The sequence below is a fragment of the Mytilus edulis genome, chromosome 3 (genome assembly GCF_963676685.1).
Source record: "Mytilus edulis chromosome 3, xbMytEdul2.2, whole genome shotgun sequence".
In the NCBI taxonomy this organism is placed as follows: domain Eukaryota; kingdom Metazoa; phylum Mollusca; class Bivalvia; order Mytilida; family Mytilidae; genus Mytilus; species Mytilus edulis.
The window spans coordinates 53,114,299-53,131,594 of NC_092346.1; the positions used below are offsets into that span (position 1 = coordinate 53,114,299).

At 31.7% G+C, this 17,296-nt stretch overlaps 1 protein-coding gene across 1 annotated transcript in view; it reads left to right on the forward strand.

The window, feature by feature from the left end:
• The first annotated feature begins 11,748 nt into the window (after positions 1-11,748).
• LOC139516821 (uncharacterized) overlaps positions 11,749-17,296 on the forward strand; it is a 38,004-nt gene continuing 32,456 nt past the window's right edge. Inside the window, exon 1 of the mRNA XM_071307151.1 lies at positions 11,749-11,849. The gene's annotated coding sequence lies outside the window, so the exon portion shown is untranslated. The remainder of the gene's footprint in view (positions 11,850-17,296) is intronic.

Below are 17,296 nucleotides of genomic sequence, written 5' to 3' on the forward strand. Positions count from 1 at the left end.
CTTTTTGTCTTCATCCAATTCAACAATTAACAAACCTCTTTTCAAGGTGGAAGAAGGGGGAGGGGGAGGGGATTAAAATATTTTATGAAAATTGAATGTCACCAAATTTCTGTGTGTTCTTCCTTTGGCAGTTATTTGGAAAAGAGGCTGGAAATTAAAACATGTGCTTGAAGTAGCGCCCCCTTATCAATTGCAAAATTCCAAAGAGTTTTAGGTTAGATAATCACATATGTACCATCCGTAAATTTTTCTACATATTTCTAAAATTTACAAAACATGATAACACAAGACTGAATACAATTAAAATTTAGTCTTTCATTGTACCATAAAGTCACCTATGCTGCACATAAGTGTATTTATGGTCCGCTAAAGTCAAAATAACAACTAACACATATTATGATGATGCAGGCCACAGATGTGACAGTTTATAATTCAAAATCAATCATATCAAAAGATACATGTATAAATTTGCATACACTACAATTATAAGTACCAATTATGAATTTAAATATACAATACTATCATTAGACATTACAGTCTGAACCAATGAGCATATTATGTAATAAATGAAAAGACAAATGTCATCAATTATTGAAATTGAATTTTTTGAAAAGTCAATCAATTTAGAGTTATCTCCCCTTGACTATAAATTTGTTAATAATAGTGTAACATTTCAACTTTTGGGAGCAGATACCGCCATGACGTATGAAGCTCTTATGGAGCTGAAAACGCTGCCCCAAAGTAAACCTGCATCATCTATCATCCTACTTATGCAAATGATAAAACTTATGATTCTATATACAGACATTGAGTCCCTCGAATGTCGTTATCCTAAAAAATCTACTTGATACGAATCAAAAATACTAAAAAAGGAACAATTTACAGACATTGTGTCCTATCGATGTATCTACTTGATACCAATCAAAATATACTAAAAAGACACAATTTACAGACACTGTGTCCTATCAACATATACTAAAAAGACACAATTTACAGACACTGTGTTCTATCAACGTATACTAAAAAGACACAATTTACAGACACTGTGTCCTATCAACGTATACTAAAAAGACACAATTTACAGACAATGTGTCCTAGCAACGTATGGTCCGAGTACACAGTTATCGTCCTTTGATTTTCGTTGTCCACGAATATAGTCCTTAGTGTGGACAGTGTGTTACTTGTCAATTTTTGTTATACCCCTTCCAAATTTATTTCTTCATGTTTTATGCCTCATATAGCAAGTTGGGGGATGAAATGACACTGTAAAAAAATTTGGGTCATAAATATTTAAGTAAAGTAGTGATTAGGTCCAGCTGAAAAAGGTCAAAAATTAGCACTTCGGAAGCTATCAAAAGATTTCAAGACCCCCTTAACATAAAATTGTCCATATTTTGAGTTAGAGCTGATGAAGTTTTCTATAATTTTGATATAATTTGTCCCAAAAGTAGTACAACACACTGTAAAAATATTATTGAGAAAGCGCAGGTGGGATTTTTTTTATTTTCATTTATTGTCTAAAAGAAATGCACTACGAAATAACTGTGTACTCGGACCGTATACTAAAAAGACACAATTTACAGACACTGTGTCCTATCAACGTATACTAAAAAGACACAATTTACAGACACTGTGTCCTATCAACGTATACTAAAAAGACACAATTTACAGACGCTGTGTCCAATCAATATATCTACTTAATAAAAACTGAATTATCCTAAAAAGACACAAATTACAGACACTGTGTCCTATCAATGTATCTACTTGATACAAACTAAATTATCCTAAAAAGACACAATTTACAGACATTGTGTCCTAACAACGTATCTACTCGATACCAAACAAATATACTTAAAAGACACAATTTACAGACACTGTGTCCTATCAACGTATAATAAAAAGACACAATTTACAGACACTGTGTCCTATCAACATATACTTAAAAGACACAATTTACAGACACTGTGTCCTATCAACATATCTACTTAATAAAAACTGAATTATCCTAAAGAGACACAATTTACAGACACTGTGTCCTATCAATGTATCTACTTGATACAAACTAAATTATCCTAAAGGACACAATTTACAGACATTGTGTCCTAACAACGTATCTACTCGATACCAAACAAATATACTTAAAAGACACAATTTACAGACACTGTGTCCTATCAACTTGTACTATAAAGACACAATTTACAGACACTGTGTCATACCAACGTATACTAAAAAGACACAATTTACAGACACTGTGTCCTATCAACGTATACTAAAAAGACACAATTTACAGACAATGTGTCCTATCAACGTATACTAAAAAGACACAATTTACAGACACTGTGTCCTATCAACGTATACTAAAAAGACACAATTTACAGACACTGTGTCCTATCAACGTATACTAAAAAGACACAATTTACAGACACTGTGTCCTATCAACGTATACTAAAAAGACACAATTTACAGACACTGTGTCCTATCAACGTATACTTAAAAGACACAATTTACAGACACTGTGTCCTATCAACATATCTACTTGATAAAAACTAAATTATCATAGAAAGACACAATTTACAGACACTGTGTCCTAGTAATGTATCTACTTGATACAAACTAAATTATCCTAAAAAGACACAATTTACAGACATTAAGTCCTATCAACGTATCTTCTCGATACAAAACAAAAATATACTAAAAATACACAATTAACAGACACTAAAAACACACAATTAACAGACACTGTGTCCTATCAATGTATCTTCTTGACACAAGTCAAAAAATAATAAAAAGACACAATTTACAGACGGTGTGTCCTTACAGCATGAAAAGTGTATCTCCTTAATACAAACCAACATATGATAAAGAAAACAATTTACAGAAATTGTTTCACAAATAACTGTATTTCCTAATATATTCTTATAATTTTACTGTCTCATATAACTAAATGCAAATGGGAAATTTTAAGATAACAGTCCTGGCAAGCTAGCTTCTGTCAACTTCCTCTGAGTAATAGTTGATCCTCTCAATGGTAAACACATGATTTCCTGGTTTTAGGTTGTCCTGGTATCAGTTTAAATGAGCGTCATAATTCACCTTTCCCATTTGTCCACTGTTTCCATATAATACGAACTGTTAGTCTTTATGCGATATGTAATGAGCTGTGACCCACAAGCCCTGTACAAAATATAAAATAATAAACGGCAGTAATTCATTCTCAAAATATGTCATTACATGATCAGTTGTGAGACAAATAAACATGACTGAAGGTTAGAAAATTGTAGTTTTTGTTGTTGACTGTCATCCCCCCCATTCTTAAAAAAGTATGTTTAGCTAGGGTGAACATTGCTTTGAATAGAAGTTGATCATTCCTATTAGATATTGTCTGTTTCAATGCATCTATTAATTGATTCAAATTCGTACTAGTGATTGGAAGTCTCATATCTTGATTTCTTCCCTAGTGCACTGATTTCAGTACCTTATTGATAATGAATGAATCAGTTGGATCAGGCCAATTGTTAATTACTGTTTTGTGTGAACTTATAAGGGAGCTGAACGGATTTTTTGCATGTTGAAAATGAGTGGTTGAAACCGCAGTTGAAACATCTGTGTTGAAACTTGCATTTATCACCAAACATACATCCTAAACCCTTATGAAAAGAAAAACATACTCTACTTGGCCAGCGAGTATTTCCACTATTGTTATTGTCATTCCCATTTATAACCTTTCCTTGTAATTTTCCTCTTAAATATAGTTCTAGGTGTGTACTCCCCCATTGCGCTTCTCCTCTTTCTATTAATTTCCTAAATTCAATATCATAAAATTGCCAGTTCTCCCCTTCTCGTGACATTTCCATGATTAATTCCATATGATGGGGAATTACAAACCCTAATTCAGGGGTTTTAGTGCAAATTATTGATGTAAATGTATTCCAGGCTGATAGCCATTGGTTTAGAGTTAATGTTTTCTTGTTTTGTTCTTCTGTAATGGACAATTCAGGGTTGTCCGCCCCATGAACCAGTTGTAATCTATTTTTTGTCTCATCATTTTCCAATAGGGAATTGAAGTTAATATACTGTCCGGCCCAGATCTGTTGTTTCATTTTAACTGCTATGTTTCCCCCTGGTTTGAGTGAGCAACTAACAAAGGCTGATTGTCCCCCAACAATTTGTTTATTAACATTTGGTTGTACAGCCAGAACCTCTGGGCTGACAACTTCATTGTTACTGTCATTGTTTTGCTCTTCATTACCTTGGATGTTTCTGTTCAGATTGTCCACATGACTTTGGACCTCAGCCGCCTGAACATCTGAATTGCCATTATTTTTTGAAGCTATCTTGTCAAAAATTTCCTCCATCCTCCTTTCCATACTGCTAGCTACCCTTTCTGTTACCCTATTGGTCAACTCCTCCATGACATCTGGTGATATAACTGTTATATTATTTGGGGGGATTGAAGGCCCACTTTGTATAGCGGTTGGACTTTTCTTCCTCTGGGCAGCAGTCTTCATTTTCTTAATGGCACCTGCCACTCCGTACGAGGATTGTCTTTTTGGAGGCATTGTCTGGAATATACTAATGAAAACTTAATACGATAGTCGGATACTTTCAATCATAAATAATATTATAATAGGACTATTTTGTTTTATTGAATGTGTCTATTCATTTTTCTTTGTATTTCAGCTTGATTATTCATGTTATTGTTAACCTGTTTGAATAATTAAATAAATCCTGGACGATACTCATCCGTTAAATTGTTTGTTTGTATTCAATAATGCAAGTTTCTGCTTTGTGTTGTTATCTTGTATTAATTTATGGTTAGTGCCACTTGAACCATGGTTATGCATCATTGTCATTTTGTTGCGATTGTCCACCGGAATTTTACAAAATATTACAAAATTTTCGAGTGCGGTTCAGATACGTGTAAATTTCCGTTCTCTAATTTAATATATTTGCAGGTATTGATAATTGCTCCTCTTATTGACTTGTATAAATGGTATTGACCTTTCGTATTCATATGTACTCCATCGGAAATAAATTTATCTTTTCATGAATATAATATTTATGTGTCATGTCGTGATCCCGAAAGATAAATTTCGATGATTTTTCAACCTCGTTTTGTATCATTTTATTTATTTCTTGTGCTTTTCCGAAAAACATATTCTTGTATGCCCCATCTCTGACACTTGTATTTTCTCGGTTGTATCCATCTTTCTTAAATTTGAAATTAAAATATTTTATGAAAATTGAACATGTGCTTGAAGTAGCGCCCCCTTATCAATTGCAAAATTCCAAAGAGTTTCAGGTTAGATAATCACATATGTACCATCCGTAAATTTTTCTACATATTTCTAAAATTTACAAAACATGATAACACAAGACTGAATACAATTAAAATTTAGTCTTTCATTGTACCATAAAGTCACCTATGCTGCACATAAGTGTATTTATATGTGTGAAATAGTAGATTTATTATGTTTTATTCAAGTAGTTGAAATTGCATGTAGAGAGCCTTATTGAAAATTGGTTTAATCCAAATGAGTTGCTCTCTTCAATAAAGATATTAGTAGTAGTAGTAGTATTAGTTCAAATTGTGCAATAATCGCAATAATTAATCTCGCATGCAAGTTTCACCACGAATGTGACCTACCGAATTAGACTATTTACTGGGTTTGTAATAACACGAGCAACACGACGGGTGTCACATGTGGAGCAGGATAGGCGTTCCCTTTTGGACCACCTGAGATCAACCCCAGTTTTTGGTGGGGTTCGTGTTGCTTAGTCTTTAGTTTTCTATGTTTTTTTAACCATGGCGTTGTCAGTTTATTTCCGATTAATGATTTTGACTGTCCCTCTGGTATGTTTCGACCCTCTTTTTTGGCTTTATATTTAAAAGTGTTTTCAAAAATTGCGAGTGGATGGGATTTGCAAAATAAAAGCTCGCAATTTTAATTTGAGAGCAGAGGTTTAATGCATCTTTGTATGAAATCGCAATAATAAATATCACATGCAGGTTCATTGATCAACAATCGCAATAATAATCCTCACATGCAAGTTCGTTATTCAATAATCGTCATAATAAATGTCACATGTGAGTTCAATTTGTGCAATAATCATGTTGTTTTAGGGTTTTGTTTGTTTGATATATTGTGTTACAATATTGGCTTATTTCCATAGCTTTTTAAATGTTAAATAAATAGAAATTTCTACTTAAAAAAGAAATTAATGGAGTTAATGCTTGTTTAAGTAATTTAGGTCTTATGTATCGAAAGAGGGACGAAAAATACCAAAGGGACAGTCAAACTCATAAATCTAAAACAAACTGACAACGCCATGGCTAAAAATAAAAAAGACAAACAGAAAAACAATAGTACACACGATACAACATAGAAAACTAAAGAATAAACAACACGAACCCCACCAAAAACTAGGGGTGATCTCAGGTGCTCCGGAAGGGTAAGCAGATCCTGCTCCACATGTGGCACCCGTCGTGTTGCTTAAGTGATTACAAATCCGGTAAATAGTCTAATTCGGTAGGTCATATTCATGAAATGGAAGGGGATTGTAGTTACGACGTAAGGAACATATCCGATATCATTTGTGAAACGGTTATTCCATAACGGTTAACCAACTTGTGATGGCGTCCGTAAAATTTACGAAGGGATGATTTCAACTTCACCATTTGGAACTCTTGGTTTAATAGCTTCCTTGTGAGCAGCAAACCTCTATCAAGAAAATCATGATAGGAAATGCAAGCACGGGAATATCGTATCAATTGGGAGATATATACCCCGTATGAAGGTGCTGCTGGAATGTTGCTACTTAGAAATGGAAAGTTCACAATTGGAAAGCTGAAATCATCTCTTTTGTCGTAAAGTTTTGTTTTCAACCGACCCTCATTGTCAATTTCTAGATGTAAGTCAAGATATGAAGCCGACTTAACTGTAGTATCCTTTATCTCTAGTTCGATTGGATGGATGCGTTCCACATAGTCACCAAATTTTGAATTGTTTAGTGAAAGAACATCATCTATATAGCGGAAAGTAGAGTTAAAGGATATTGCTAACTTCTTATCTTTCTTCCAAAGAAGTTCCTGCATGAAGTCAGCCTCATAATAATAAAGAAACAAGTCGGCGAGTAGAGGGGTACAGTTTGTTCCCATTGGAATGCCGACAGTCTGTTGAAAAACACGTCCTCCGAACGTAACAAATATGTTGTCAATCAAGAAATCTAGCATCTTGATAATATCAGTTTCAGAGAATTTTTTGTTTGAATCAGAGTGATTCTTTACAAAGTAGGATTTATCCCTCCCTAAGACAAGATACTTGTATCTACGTTGGCCATTCTTTTTTATGAAGCAAAGTAATATCAACTCTTTCAATTTGTCTTTTAGTTTGGAATGTGGAATACTTGGAAAACTACTTGACGATACAACTGTTACACATTATACATAAAATGAATATAAAACTATATTAAAAGTAACATGTAAAATCCATAAAAGATACCAGGCTTAAAATCATGTATGTGAGATGTATGTCAATGTTGTCTACACACTAATCATCAGAGGAAGTTTGGAAGCAAAACCAATACGAAGTTGAAAACTTTGAAAACAAAAAACACAAAAAAAAGTTTGCCTTAATCTATCCATAGATAAATGAACAGTTTGGAGAAATTACCAATAACAAATATTTGTCAGCGCAAATATCCTGAAATGAACGCTGAAAAGGCTAAATTGTTTTAACAACAACGAATGTTATTCTGTGGTTGAAATTATTTTACAATAATTGTAAAATATCTGCAGTCAATCTTACGTAAATTCTTACAGGAAAAAATACTATTAGGTAATGAATATTTCATGATAACTGCTTGATTGCTTTCAGTAATAAAGAGAGTTGTTTTCTAGAATAAATCTTAATTAATTTCTGTCAACTTGTTTATTCTAACCGAAAGCCTTCTCATTTAATATGAAAAGTATTCTGTAGTTAATATCGTTAAAATATGTTCATTCAACAAGTAACTTTTGGGGGAAATGATGGATTGGCTCTACTGTTCGCTTTTATATTTTAAGAAATGGACAGCTTTCTAGACAAAAAAAAACTACAAAAGTGGAAACTTTAGTAAAAAGTTATTTTTGTACAATTCTTAGACTTACGAGTCCATCTAAAAACGTAAAACATTTGAACCTAAGCGACAAAGATCAGATTTTAACTTTTAATTTAGAATAATGTTTATTATAAAGTCAATGTTATGCAAAATTTAAAACAAATAGATTAAGGTCCATGACGTACAAAAACTGCAATCACGTAGGAGGGACTTTCAATTTTCACAGTTAAGACCTTTTCATGTTTTCGTGAAAAAATATAGAGATTTTGGTCATGCTTCCGATAGTTTGTGGACTTGCAAAAATAGGATACGTGTAAGAACCAACTTAACAAATTACCAGAATGGTTTTCTCTATCAATAAAATCGTTCATGCAAATATATTTGTTGTTCATGTATGCGCTAAATATTTAACAGTAACACACATTTGACAATATGAAAATTGTATTAAAATTGATCTTTGCATTTTTTTGACCGCATACTCTCCATAAATATTCATTTTATTTCAAACACTTAGCAGTTTCTTGACAGTGTAAATATGCACATACCTTAATATATCTAGGCTACAATTTCAAAAGTTTTTAATACACTTATTTCTTAGCAAACATTCTCCTCTACTTTGTAGCAATGAAGTTTTATATCATTGTAGCAAGCTTAATACAGCATGACTTGTTCAGTCGGAGTAATCCAGTGAGTATTTTGAAAATGACAATAGACAACATGATCACGCTAAAAGGAGATTTATATTCGAAACAAGACACTTCTGTATCGACTAGGATCGATGTTAACCATATAATAAGGAATAGTGAATGACATTTCGTTGTTAGTGTGTTCATCATGATATAAGGAAAGGTCCATGCAGAGTATGTTATATGATATCACTTTATTGTTAGATCGTCAGAATTGTTTTTAAGATTTATTAGTTTTTCTTAGTGAACATTGTACTTTGTTTTTGACAGCTTCATTTACAAAAAAATCTATTACGAAATTTTCATTGTTCTTACTGACTGAAAATTTTCTTTCTCAGCACAGTAGAGTGATATGAATAACTATCGCTATGAACTGAGGCTCATGTGACCGTTGACAACGAAATGAACAACGTCGTCATAGGTAAAATAGCGAAAAACAGAATATCATTGGTCATCTCAAATCGATTTCTTTTTTCACTTTCGTTGTCCCAGCTCAAGCGAGAAAATCAATCTGGTTGACATGATCAACGATAATCTATAAATATCCAGTACGATGACGGACTTCCTACAGACAGAGAAAAGAATAGATTTCTGTTTATGTGTTTGTTATTTGTATGAAATCATTAAATATATTTACACATATTACTGTTTTCGATTGTCAAATGTTATATTTTCTAAATAACTTCTCGATATTTGAAAAAATAAGATTTCTGAGGGTGTGAAAAACCAGAAACCTGACTTTCGTTGGCAAAACACTCATTGTAAAAAGTTTGATTTCGCCTTTGATAAGGTTTGAAGTTGACAGTCGTGGGATTCCAAACAAATATATGATTTTTGTTTTTTTAAGAGACTTCAAATGAAGGATCCGGTGTTGTAACATTTTTCTTTTGTAAAAGAAGACAAATGAAATGTCTATACAATATCATTCAATCAGATGAGTATGATGAAGAACATTTAAATATTTTGCGTTAAAACTGGTCGAAAATAGAAAGATATTCAACGCTTAATTATTGAAATTTGTGAGTTCCATTTTGAAGTCAATGCATATTTTTTTTTTACACCAATTCTAGACTACATCGATTTAAATATTGTTTGCATAAAATAATTTGCTATTGGTAGTACACAAATTCATCGTATTTATAACTGTAAAAAGATCTATCCAATAATCAAAGATACACCCTCATTAATATATTCTTTATTCCAAAAGCAATAATGCTTATAGGTATCAAGTACAATAAATATTACATTAAATATAATAAGCAACAAATATTACAATAAGGTAATTCATTAATATGCAATTAATACAATTAAAAACAAATGTAGGAGCATGATATTAATTAGCATTATTTAACAATCTCAGTTAAAGTATGATATACACATTCAACGATTACGAATTTTTTCGGCAATACATAAATACTTTCCAAAATTATTAAGTTATTTTATATTACGAACAGATAACAATTGTATAAGTTTAAATACTGATGGATTTCTCCAATAATAAGGTTTGATATACTTCATACTTCATACGAATACCTTTAAGTTAATCTTTTCTAAACGCATATGTTTGTAGTTTGTTTTAGATATAAACCAAGGTAACAGACTAATAAAATGACTGAGGTCAGTATTGTTTGGCTGATAGAAGGTAAAATAAGTTGTTTTTACTTATTTTTAATGATGTTAAGTGTGGAATTTACGCGAGGGTCTTATTTTTTTTTTTTACTTTCACCAAGGTGTTCGTTTCAAGTTTCTATTTTCATTGTAATTTAATGTCAATTTATATAACCTAACAGATTAGCTTGATTGATCTGTACCTGATTTGTTATAAAAACTATTCCACAACATTGACACACAAATACATTTGTATTGAAGAGGTTAGTGATAAAATACAAAGATATCAAAAATCACGATATATACTATGATAAACACTAAGAAGTAGAAAATAACAGCTTAAATTTAAAGACTGCTATCGAATTCTTGATTGGTTGTCAAATACAATGTACTTCAATCTCGATAAGAGATTTTAAAATACGTCGAACACTGATTGGGTGGAAGAATTTACATGTATTAAAAGTTTTTCGTTTCCAAGGGTCGACTTCCTCTTTGAAAATATTATTTATATATAGTTTATAATCAAAACAGTCATACCACTTACTTATAAATAATTATGTGACATACAATGGAGCTGCTCACGCTTGTAGTCCTTGTTTGGTATTCTTTCTTCAGGAGGTAAAATTAGCATATACAAATTTTTCGTATGCATTAGAAAAAAGTACATTTAATAAAGTTTTCAATAATATGTAGTCAAAAGCACACTTTTAAAAGGCCATAATTGTGATCTTTACTTCTAAGAACATTACTCCAAGATTACTTTTTATGTTCAGACGTACTTTTTCTTCACAGTATATTTTAGGGTTGTGCATTTATATGTTTCATATTATTATGTTTTTCATTCATATAAAGATATACCATATTTAAAACAAATTGTGCATGCATTTATTATTGCGATTATTGAATCATTATTGCGATTTTAGATAATGAGGCATAAATAAACTCACCATAGATACCAGGATCGAAAAAAAAGGTAAAAAGGTAAAATAAAGTCCATATACAAATACTACTATCAAATTGAAATTTGCGAGATTTTATTTTGCGAATCTCATCAACTTTTCGCAAATAGTTTTGAATATAAAGTATATAAAGAGTTATTATATTAAAAGACTTACCTGCGATAGATTTTGGAAACATCTACATTTTTTAAATGGAAACAGACATACATGTGAACAATTCTTTTCTGAATTAATAGCAATAATTTAAAAGAGATTCATTTGGGCAAGCCGCAACTGTGTATAGGAAGTTAAAGTCAAAGTTGAAAGACAAACATTATCTTTTCCGTGTTATATGCGAGTGTTTTTTTGTTGTTTTTTGATAGTTTGGTTATGATTTTAGCTTTTCCGAAGCCGGCTATTGCGATGTGTATTACCCATGTAGAAGAGTTTATTATTCACAAGAAAAGTATTCAGTAGACTGCAGCTTTTGGAAATGGGGGAGATGTACAAGATATAGGTAACATCTTACTTTTTGTACATATATTTGGGTGTAAATAATCTCTGTGGGGATAACATTGTAAGCAATTTTAGCATTTATTACAAATCAAGTATTGATATATTATTACAATCAAAATCAAATAAAAACTGATTTTCAATAGATTCAGTGATGTAGATATGTTCAAGACCATATGAGTATTTGGACCGTACGCGTACGGTCCAGCTGACCAGACATGATTTGAGATCAAATGGGTTAAAAACAAATATTTATCAAAATCTTTATTTTTAGTTATACAAATCGTTATTATTACAAATAGATGGATGAAGTGAATAAGCTAACAATTGACATTAAATATTTGTTTAATTGTATATCTGAATCCTATTTTGTTACTCTGGCCCAAGGTGACACTAGTCTTGCTACCACAACGAACGTCATATTTTTTTTTACATCAACATGTTTTGTTCATGCATGTTCCTTTGCATATGCATTTTTTTTGTAAAGTTCCTAAATATTCTATGACAATTGTCCTCCCACATTATGTTTACTTCCGATAACTTCAATTTCAATGAGCATAATGGGCTGCAATTAATGAATTACTGACATGCTAAATACAGGAGATTAACAGATTAAATAAGCGTGTTTTTTTTAAATAGTTAAAATATTAAGTTTTTATTTCAATTACTATTGAACTTTTTATATTAATTTGAGATATAAGTTATGTTGATCTGTTACATGTATATACATTTGTATCTAATAAACTTGGCCAACTTCTTAATATTAGTCAGACCGTACGCGTACGGTCCGACCGTATACGTATTTTGAAAAAGTACGCATACGGTCCAGACCGTACGCGTACGGTCCAAATACTCATACGGTCTGGAACATATACAATGGATAAGCGTTGATTCTTGAAAAAGAAACCATGAGCCCGGAGTGCGAATGGTTTGTTTTTTATGAATCAATGCTTATCCATTGTATCTATAACGTAAACTTTTGTGTTAATGTCTTTTAAAAATTAACGCCTATTCTTAATTAGAAGGTATTGTGAGTTTCAATAACCATGCTATCGTGTCAAACGCTCCATTTCAATAAATTAAATATCACAATTAAATGGTTAAAAAATTTAAAAAAATATTATAACGTCGGTCCTTTAAGATCTTCATATTATCAGGCATCTGCATATTATCTGTTTTTACAAAATATAGATTCGAACTTATTGCTATTAAAATTAAATATGGAAATGGAGAATGTGTCAAAGGGACAACAACCCGACACAGAACATATATATAGTGCATATAATAAATATGTTTCCTAAATTTCTAACAAGAATCGAATTCTATGCACATCACGTTTTTCTAGCATAGGAATTTGTGCAAATAAACGTTTGTAAAAGTATAAAATAAAACAGATATAATCATATTAATAAATATATTAATTCTATTATATAAAACAAAAATGGACAAATATGTGGAATATCCAACAATAATCCAATAATAAACGACCAAACTCGTTTTTATTACACATAATATCCACAATAAAATGCAAAACAAGAACAAAAACAGAAAAACAAGGGAATAGGGGCAACAATGACAATTCAGAGATTCGAGAACCTAAAGAGACAAGTTCTTAACTTTAACTCATTGATATTAACCATGAAACCTCGTGGCTACCAACTCATACTATACATTTGCCTATTATGTATATATAAAGGTACAAGTCGGGTGTTTCCATTGTACCGATGTATATCATATATTCATTTATATATATAAAAAGACAATATATCGGAACCGATTGGTAGCCCAGAGGTTTCGTGTATATGTTGATATCAGAAACACGTATCAGAATTCCCGGTTTCGATTCCCAGGGAAGTCATATGGAAATTACAAAAAATAAAGGCAAGTTTTTAAAATAATTCCATTAGTGAACAGAAATCAGTAAATTAGTCAATTCAAACTTAATAAAATTAAGCACACAAAGAAAACAATAGAATATAATCTGGTGAGTCCATTTCAGCTACAGATTTAGAAAAAGAATCCACGGTAAATGAATAGGCTGACGTCACCACAATGGTTTAAATGGTTTGTCCTGTCATATGATTAACCGATAATTCCGTGTTCATCATGACGTTTTGCCCTGTAAGAATTAACAAGAGCCAAACATTTACAACGAAACATAAACAAATACTGCTGAATGGGTTTCAAACAAGTTTGTACAAACGTTATTCTTTATTCTTAAGTTGTACTTTTACACCCCTATGTCGGATATGCCGACAGGAAACACGTTAAACCTCGGTACAGTTTCTATTTGCCTGACTTAAGCCTGTAATTCATTGGTTATCGTTTGTTGCTGTATATCATATTTGTTTTTCATTCATTGTTTTGCACTTCAAACAGGCCGTAAATTTTTTTCGTTTTAATAGTTTTACATTTGTCATTTCGATGTTTTTATAGCGTACTATGTGGTATTGGTTTTGACTGTTGGTGAATATCGTATAAAGACCTATAGTTGTTAATTCCAATGTCATTTGGTCTCTGGTGGAGTTTTGTCTCATTGGCAATCATGCCACGTCTCTTCTTTTAAATTTGTTTTCAAAATGTGATTATATTAAAGTTTTGTTTTAGTCATCAAGTTTGAGAAATGCTCACTCATATATCGATTGTCATCAAGTGTCCATGTCTCCCCAAATTGTTACAAATTGGTTTTGAAAAAAAAGATTTTGCGCGGAATGTCAATGTAACTTGTTATTTGTATATAATTTCATCTCCATTGAAAGGAAGAGTTGCATGTATATATATCTTATGTATTTAATTGATTGATTAATGTATTAATTGGTTGATTGGTGTTTAACGACACTTTCATTACTATTGTGATAGTTTGCTTTTATTGGAGGAAGAAGCTAGAGTGCCCGAGGAGAACCACTGAGATTCGGTAGGAAAACTAATAAACATATAGTCAGATAAGGTTGGAATCGAGGACAACTGCCACGTACGGGATTGAAAATCACGACCTAAGTATTGAAAGCTATCAATACAGAAGTTAAGCTCCCATGTTATACTATTCGGCCACAGAGGGCCCTCTTATGCATTTGACGTGTTCTTTATAATAATATTTTTCTGGACGATATTTTTTTATATTGTCTTTTAAAAACTTATAAATCAGTTTCGATCAAAGTTTGGTAAACCATTAGAGGTCAATGTTATCGAGTAACGTTTTTTTAACCTTATTATACATTGTTTAAGAATCAACTACATTTAAGAATCACACCCTTGTATCATTCGTGCAAGTTTACGATCAAATGTTTTCTGAGACAAGCTGTGTGTATGTCTTTCTAGTTCTATTGTAATCCAAGTTCATTTGCCAATTTTTGGATTTCAAATTGGCACCACAAATGCATTGTTCACATAGTTCTTTATGTAAACCAACGTTTTATAGTATATATAGTCAATTTGGATTTGGAATATGGACCGAATAATAAACATATGTGAAATATCACCCATTGATCATTCCTACACAATCCAATTTCAATAAGCAAATTTAATTTTTAGAGGATCTTTGGAATGTCATTCAATAAAACAGTATTCGGCCCTGGAGTTATTTTGAATTTTTTCACAAAAAACCTGAAATATGTAAAGTACTTTTGAATTAAGAATCTTGTCAAGTCTAGTTCTAATGGGTAGCTTGCAAATTTTAAGAATGATGATGGAGTCAAAGTAACCGCAATACATATTTGTTTTTAACGTGTTATTTAGTCTTAGATGCATGATTTTTTTTATTAGTTGTTAGTGGCTTTGAACTAGCTGTCAGTTAACTGCGAGTACTCTCAGATCTGTACCTAGTGTCTTTTTGTTGTTGGGATGTACAAGTACCCGGCTACGTCCACTTGTATTTTTGTCCATCTGATGAGTTAGGCCTTTTTCAACTGATTTTTATAGTTCGATCTTATGTTGTACTGTTATATCATTGGCCCAGGTTAGGGGGAGTGTTTGGATCCCGCTAACATGTTTATCCCCGCCACATTATGTATGTATCTGCCTGTCCCAAGTCAGGAGCCTGTATTTCAGTGGTTGTCATATGTTTATGTGTTACATATTTGTATTCCGTTCATTTTTTGTACATAAATAAGGCCGTTAGTTTTTCTCGTTTGAATTGTTTTACATTGTCATTTCGGGGCTTTTTATAGCTGACTATGCAGTATGGGCTTTGCTCATTGTTGAAGGCCGTACGGTGACCTATAGTTGTTAATTTCTGTGTCATTTTGTTCTCTTGTGGAGAGTTGTCTCATTGGCAATCATACCACATCTTAATTTTTATATTGTAAAACAAAAGTGCATGCACGTATTACATTCTTTCTATTATGATATATAACATTTTCAATAATGGTTGTTGATTAATGAAGAACAAATTAAAACATGCATTCAAGAATGCCTACCGTTACCTTGATGATATTGTTTCGTTAAATAATCCAGAGTTCTCTAAATAAACTACAGAAATTTAACCAACTTACTTTAACTAAATCTAACATAAACAACAGTAGTTGTCCTTTTCTAGATTTAGGCATTTCAATTTCTAGTGAAACTCCATACTCAAATTTACGACAAAAGAGACGCTTTTTCATTCCCTATTGTTAATTTTCCTGTTTTAAAAGGCGATGATCTTTTGGCTACATCATACGGTGTTTATATATCCCAACTCGTTCGTTATGCCCGTTTGTGTGGTGATGTGATATATGTTATCGAACATAATCCATGCATCACTGGTAAATTATTATGTCGGGCTTTTCGTTACCATAAATTACTTAAAACTTGAACTAAATTCTTTCATAGATAGAAAGATTTGATAAGTAAATTTGGACGTACCTGTAAAAAACAGTATATCACATCCTAAATTTTACGGTGATATTGTACTTAAAGCGCGGAAATCGTGGTGTGAACCGTGTAAACTCCTCGAACCTTTAAAGAAAGTTATTAGTAAAGGTTATCTCACAAATGTTGTAATTAGATCTTTAAATATAGTTTACATTGGAACTAATATCGATTCTATCATCAACAAATTAAAAAATAATTAATTGTGTATATTGGGGTTCGTGTTGTTTATTCTTTAGTTTTCTATGTTGTGTCGTGTGTACTATTGTTTTTCTGTTTGTCTTTTTTATTTTTGGCCATGGCGTTGTCAGTTTGTTTTAGATTTATGAGTTTGACTGTCCCTTTGGTATCTTTCGTCCCTCTTTTACAAGCGGGATGTATAAATACACATCCACGTTCAATGTTTCTATATAGAGGTTTACTCCTATATCCTGTCGATACTTTTATTGTTGTCATTGCACAAGTCATGTATTCTTTGACTGTCCATGACGTTAAAATACTAAATTTCTGTGTTTTAGTTGATTTAATTAAGTCTTTGATGCATGATTTTTTTTTTTATTAATTGATTTTGGCTTTAAACTAGCTTTCGGTAACTGCGAGTAT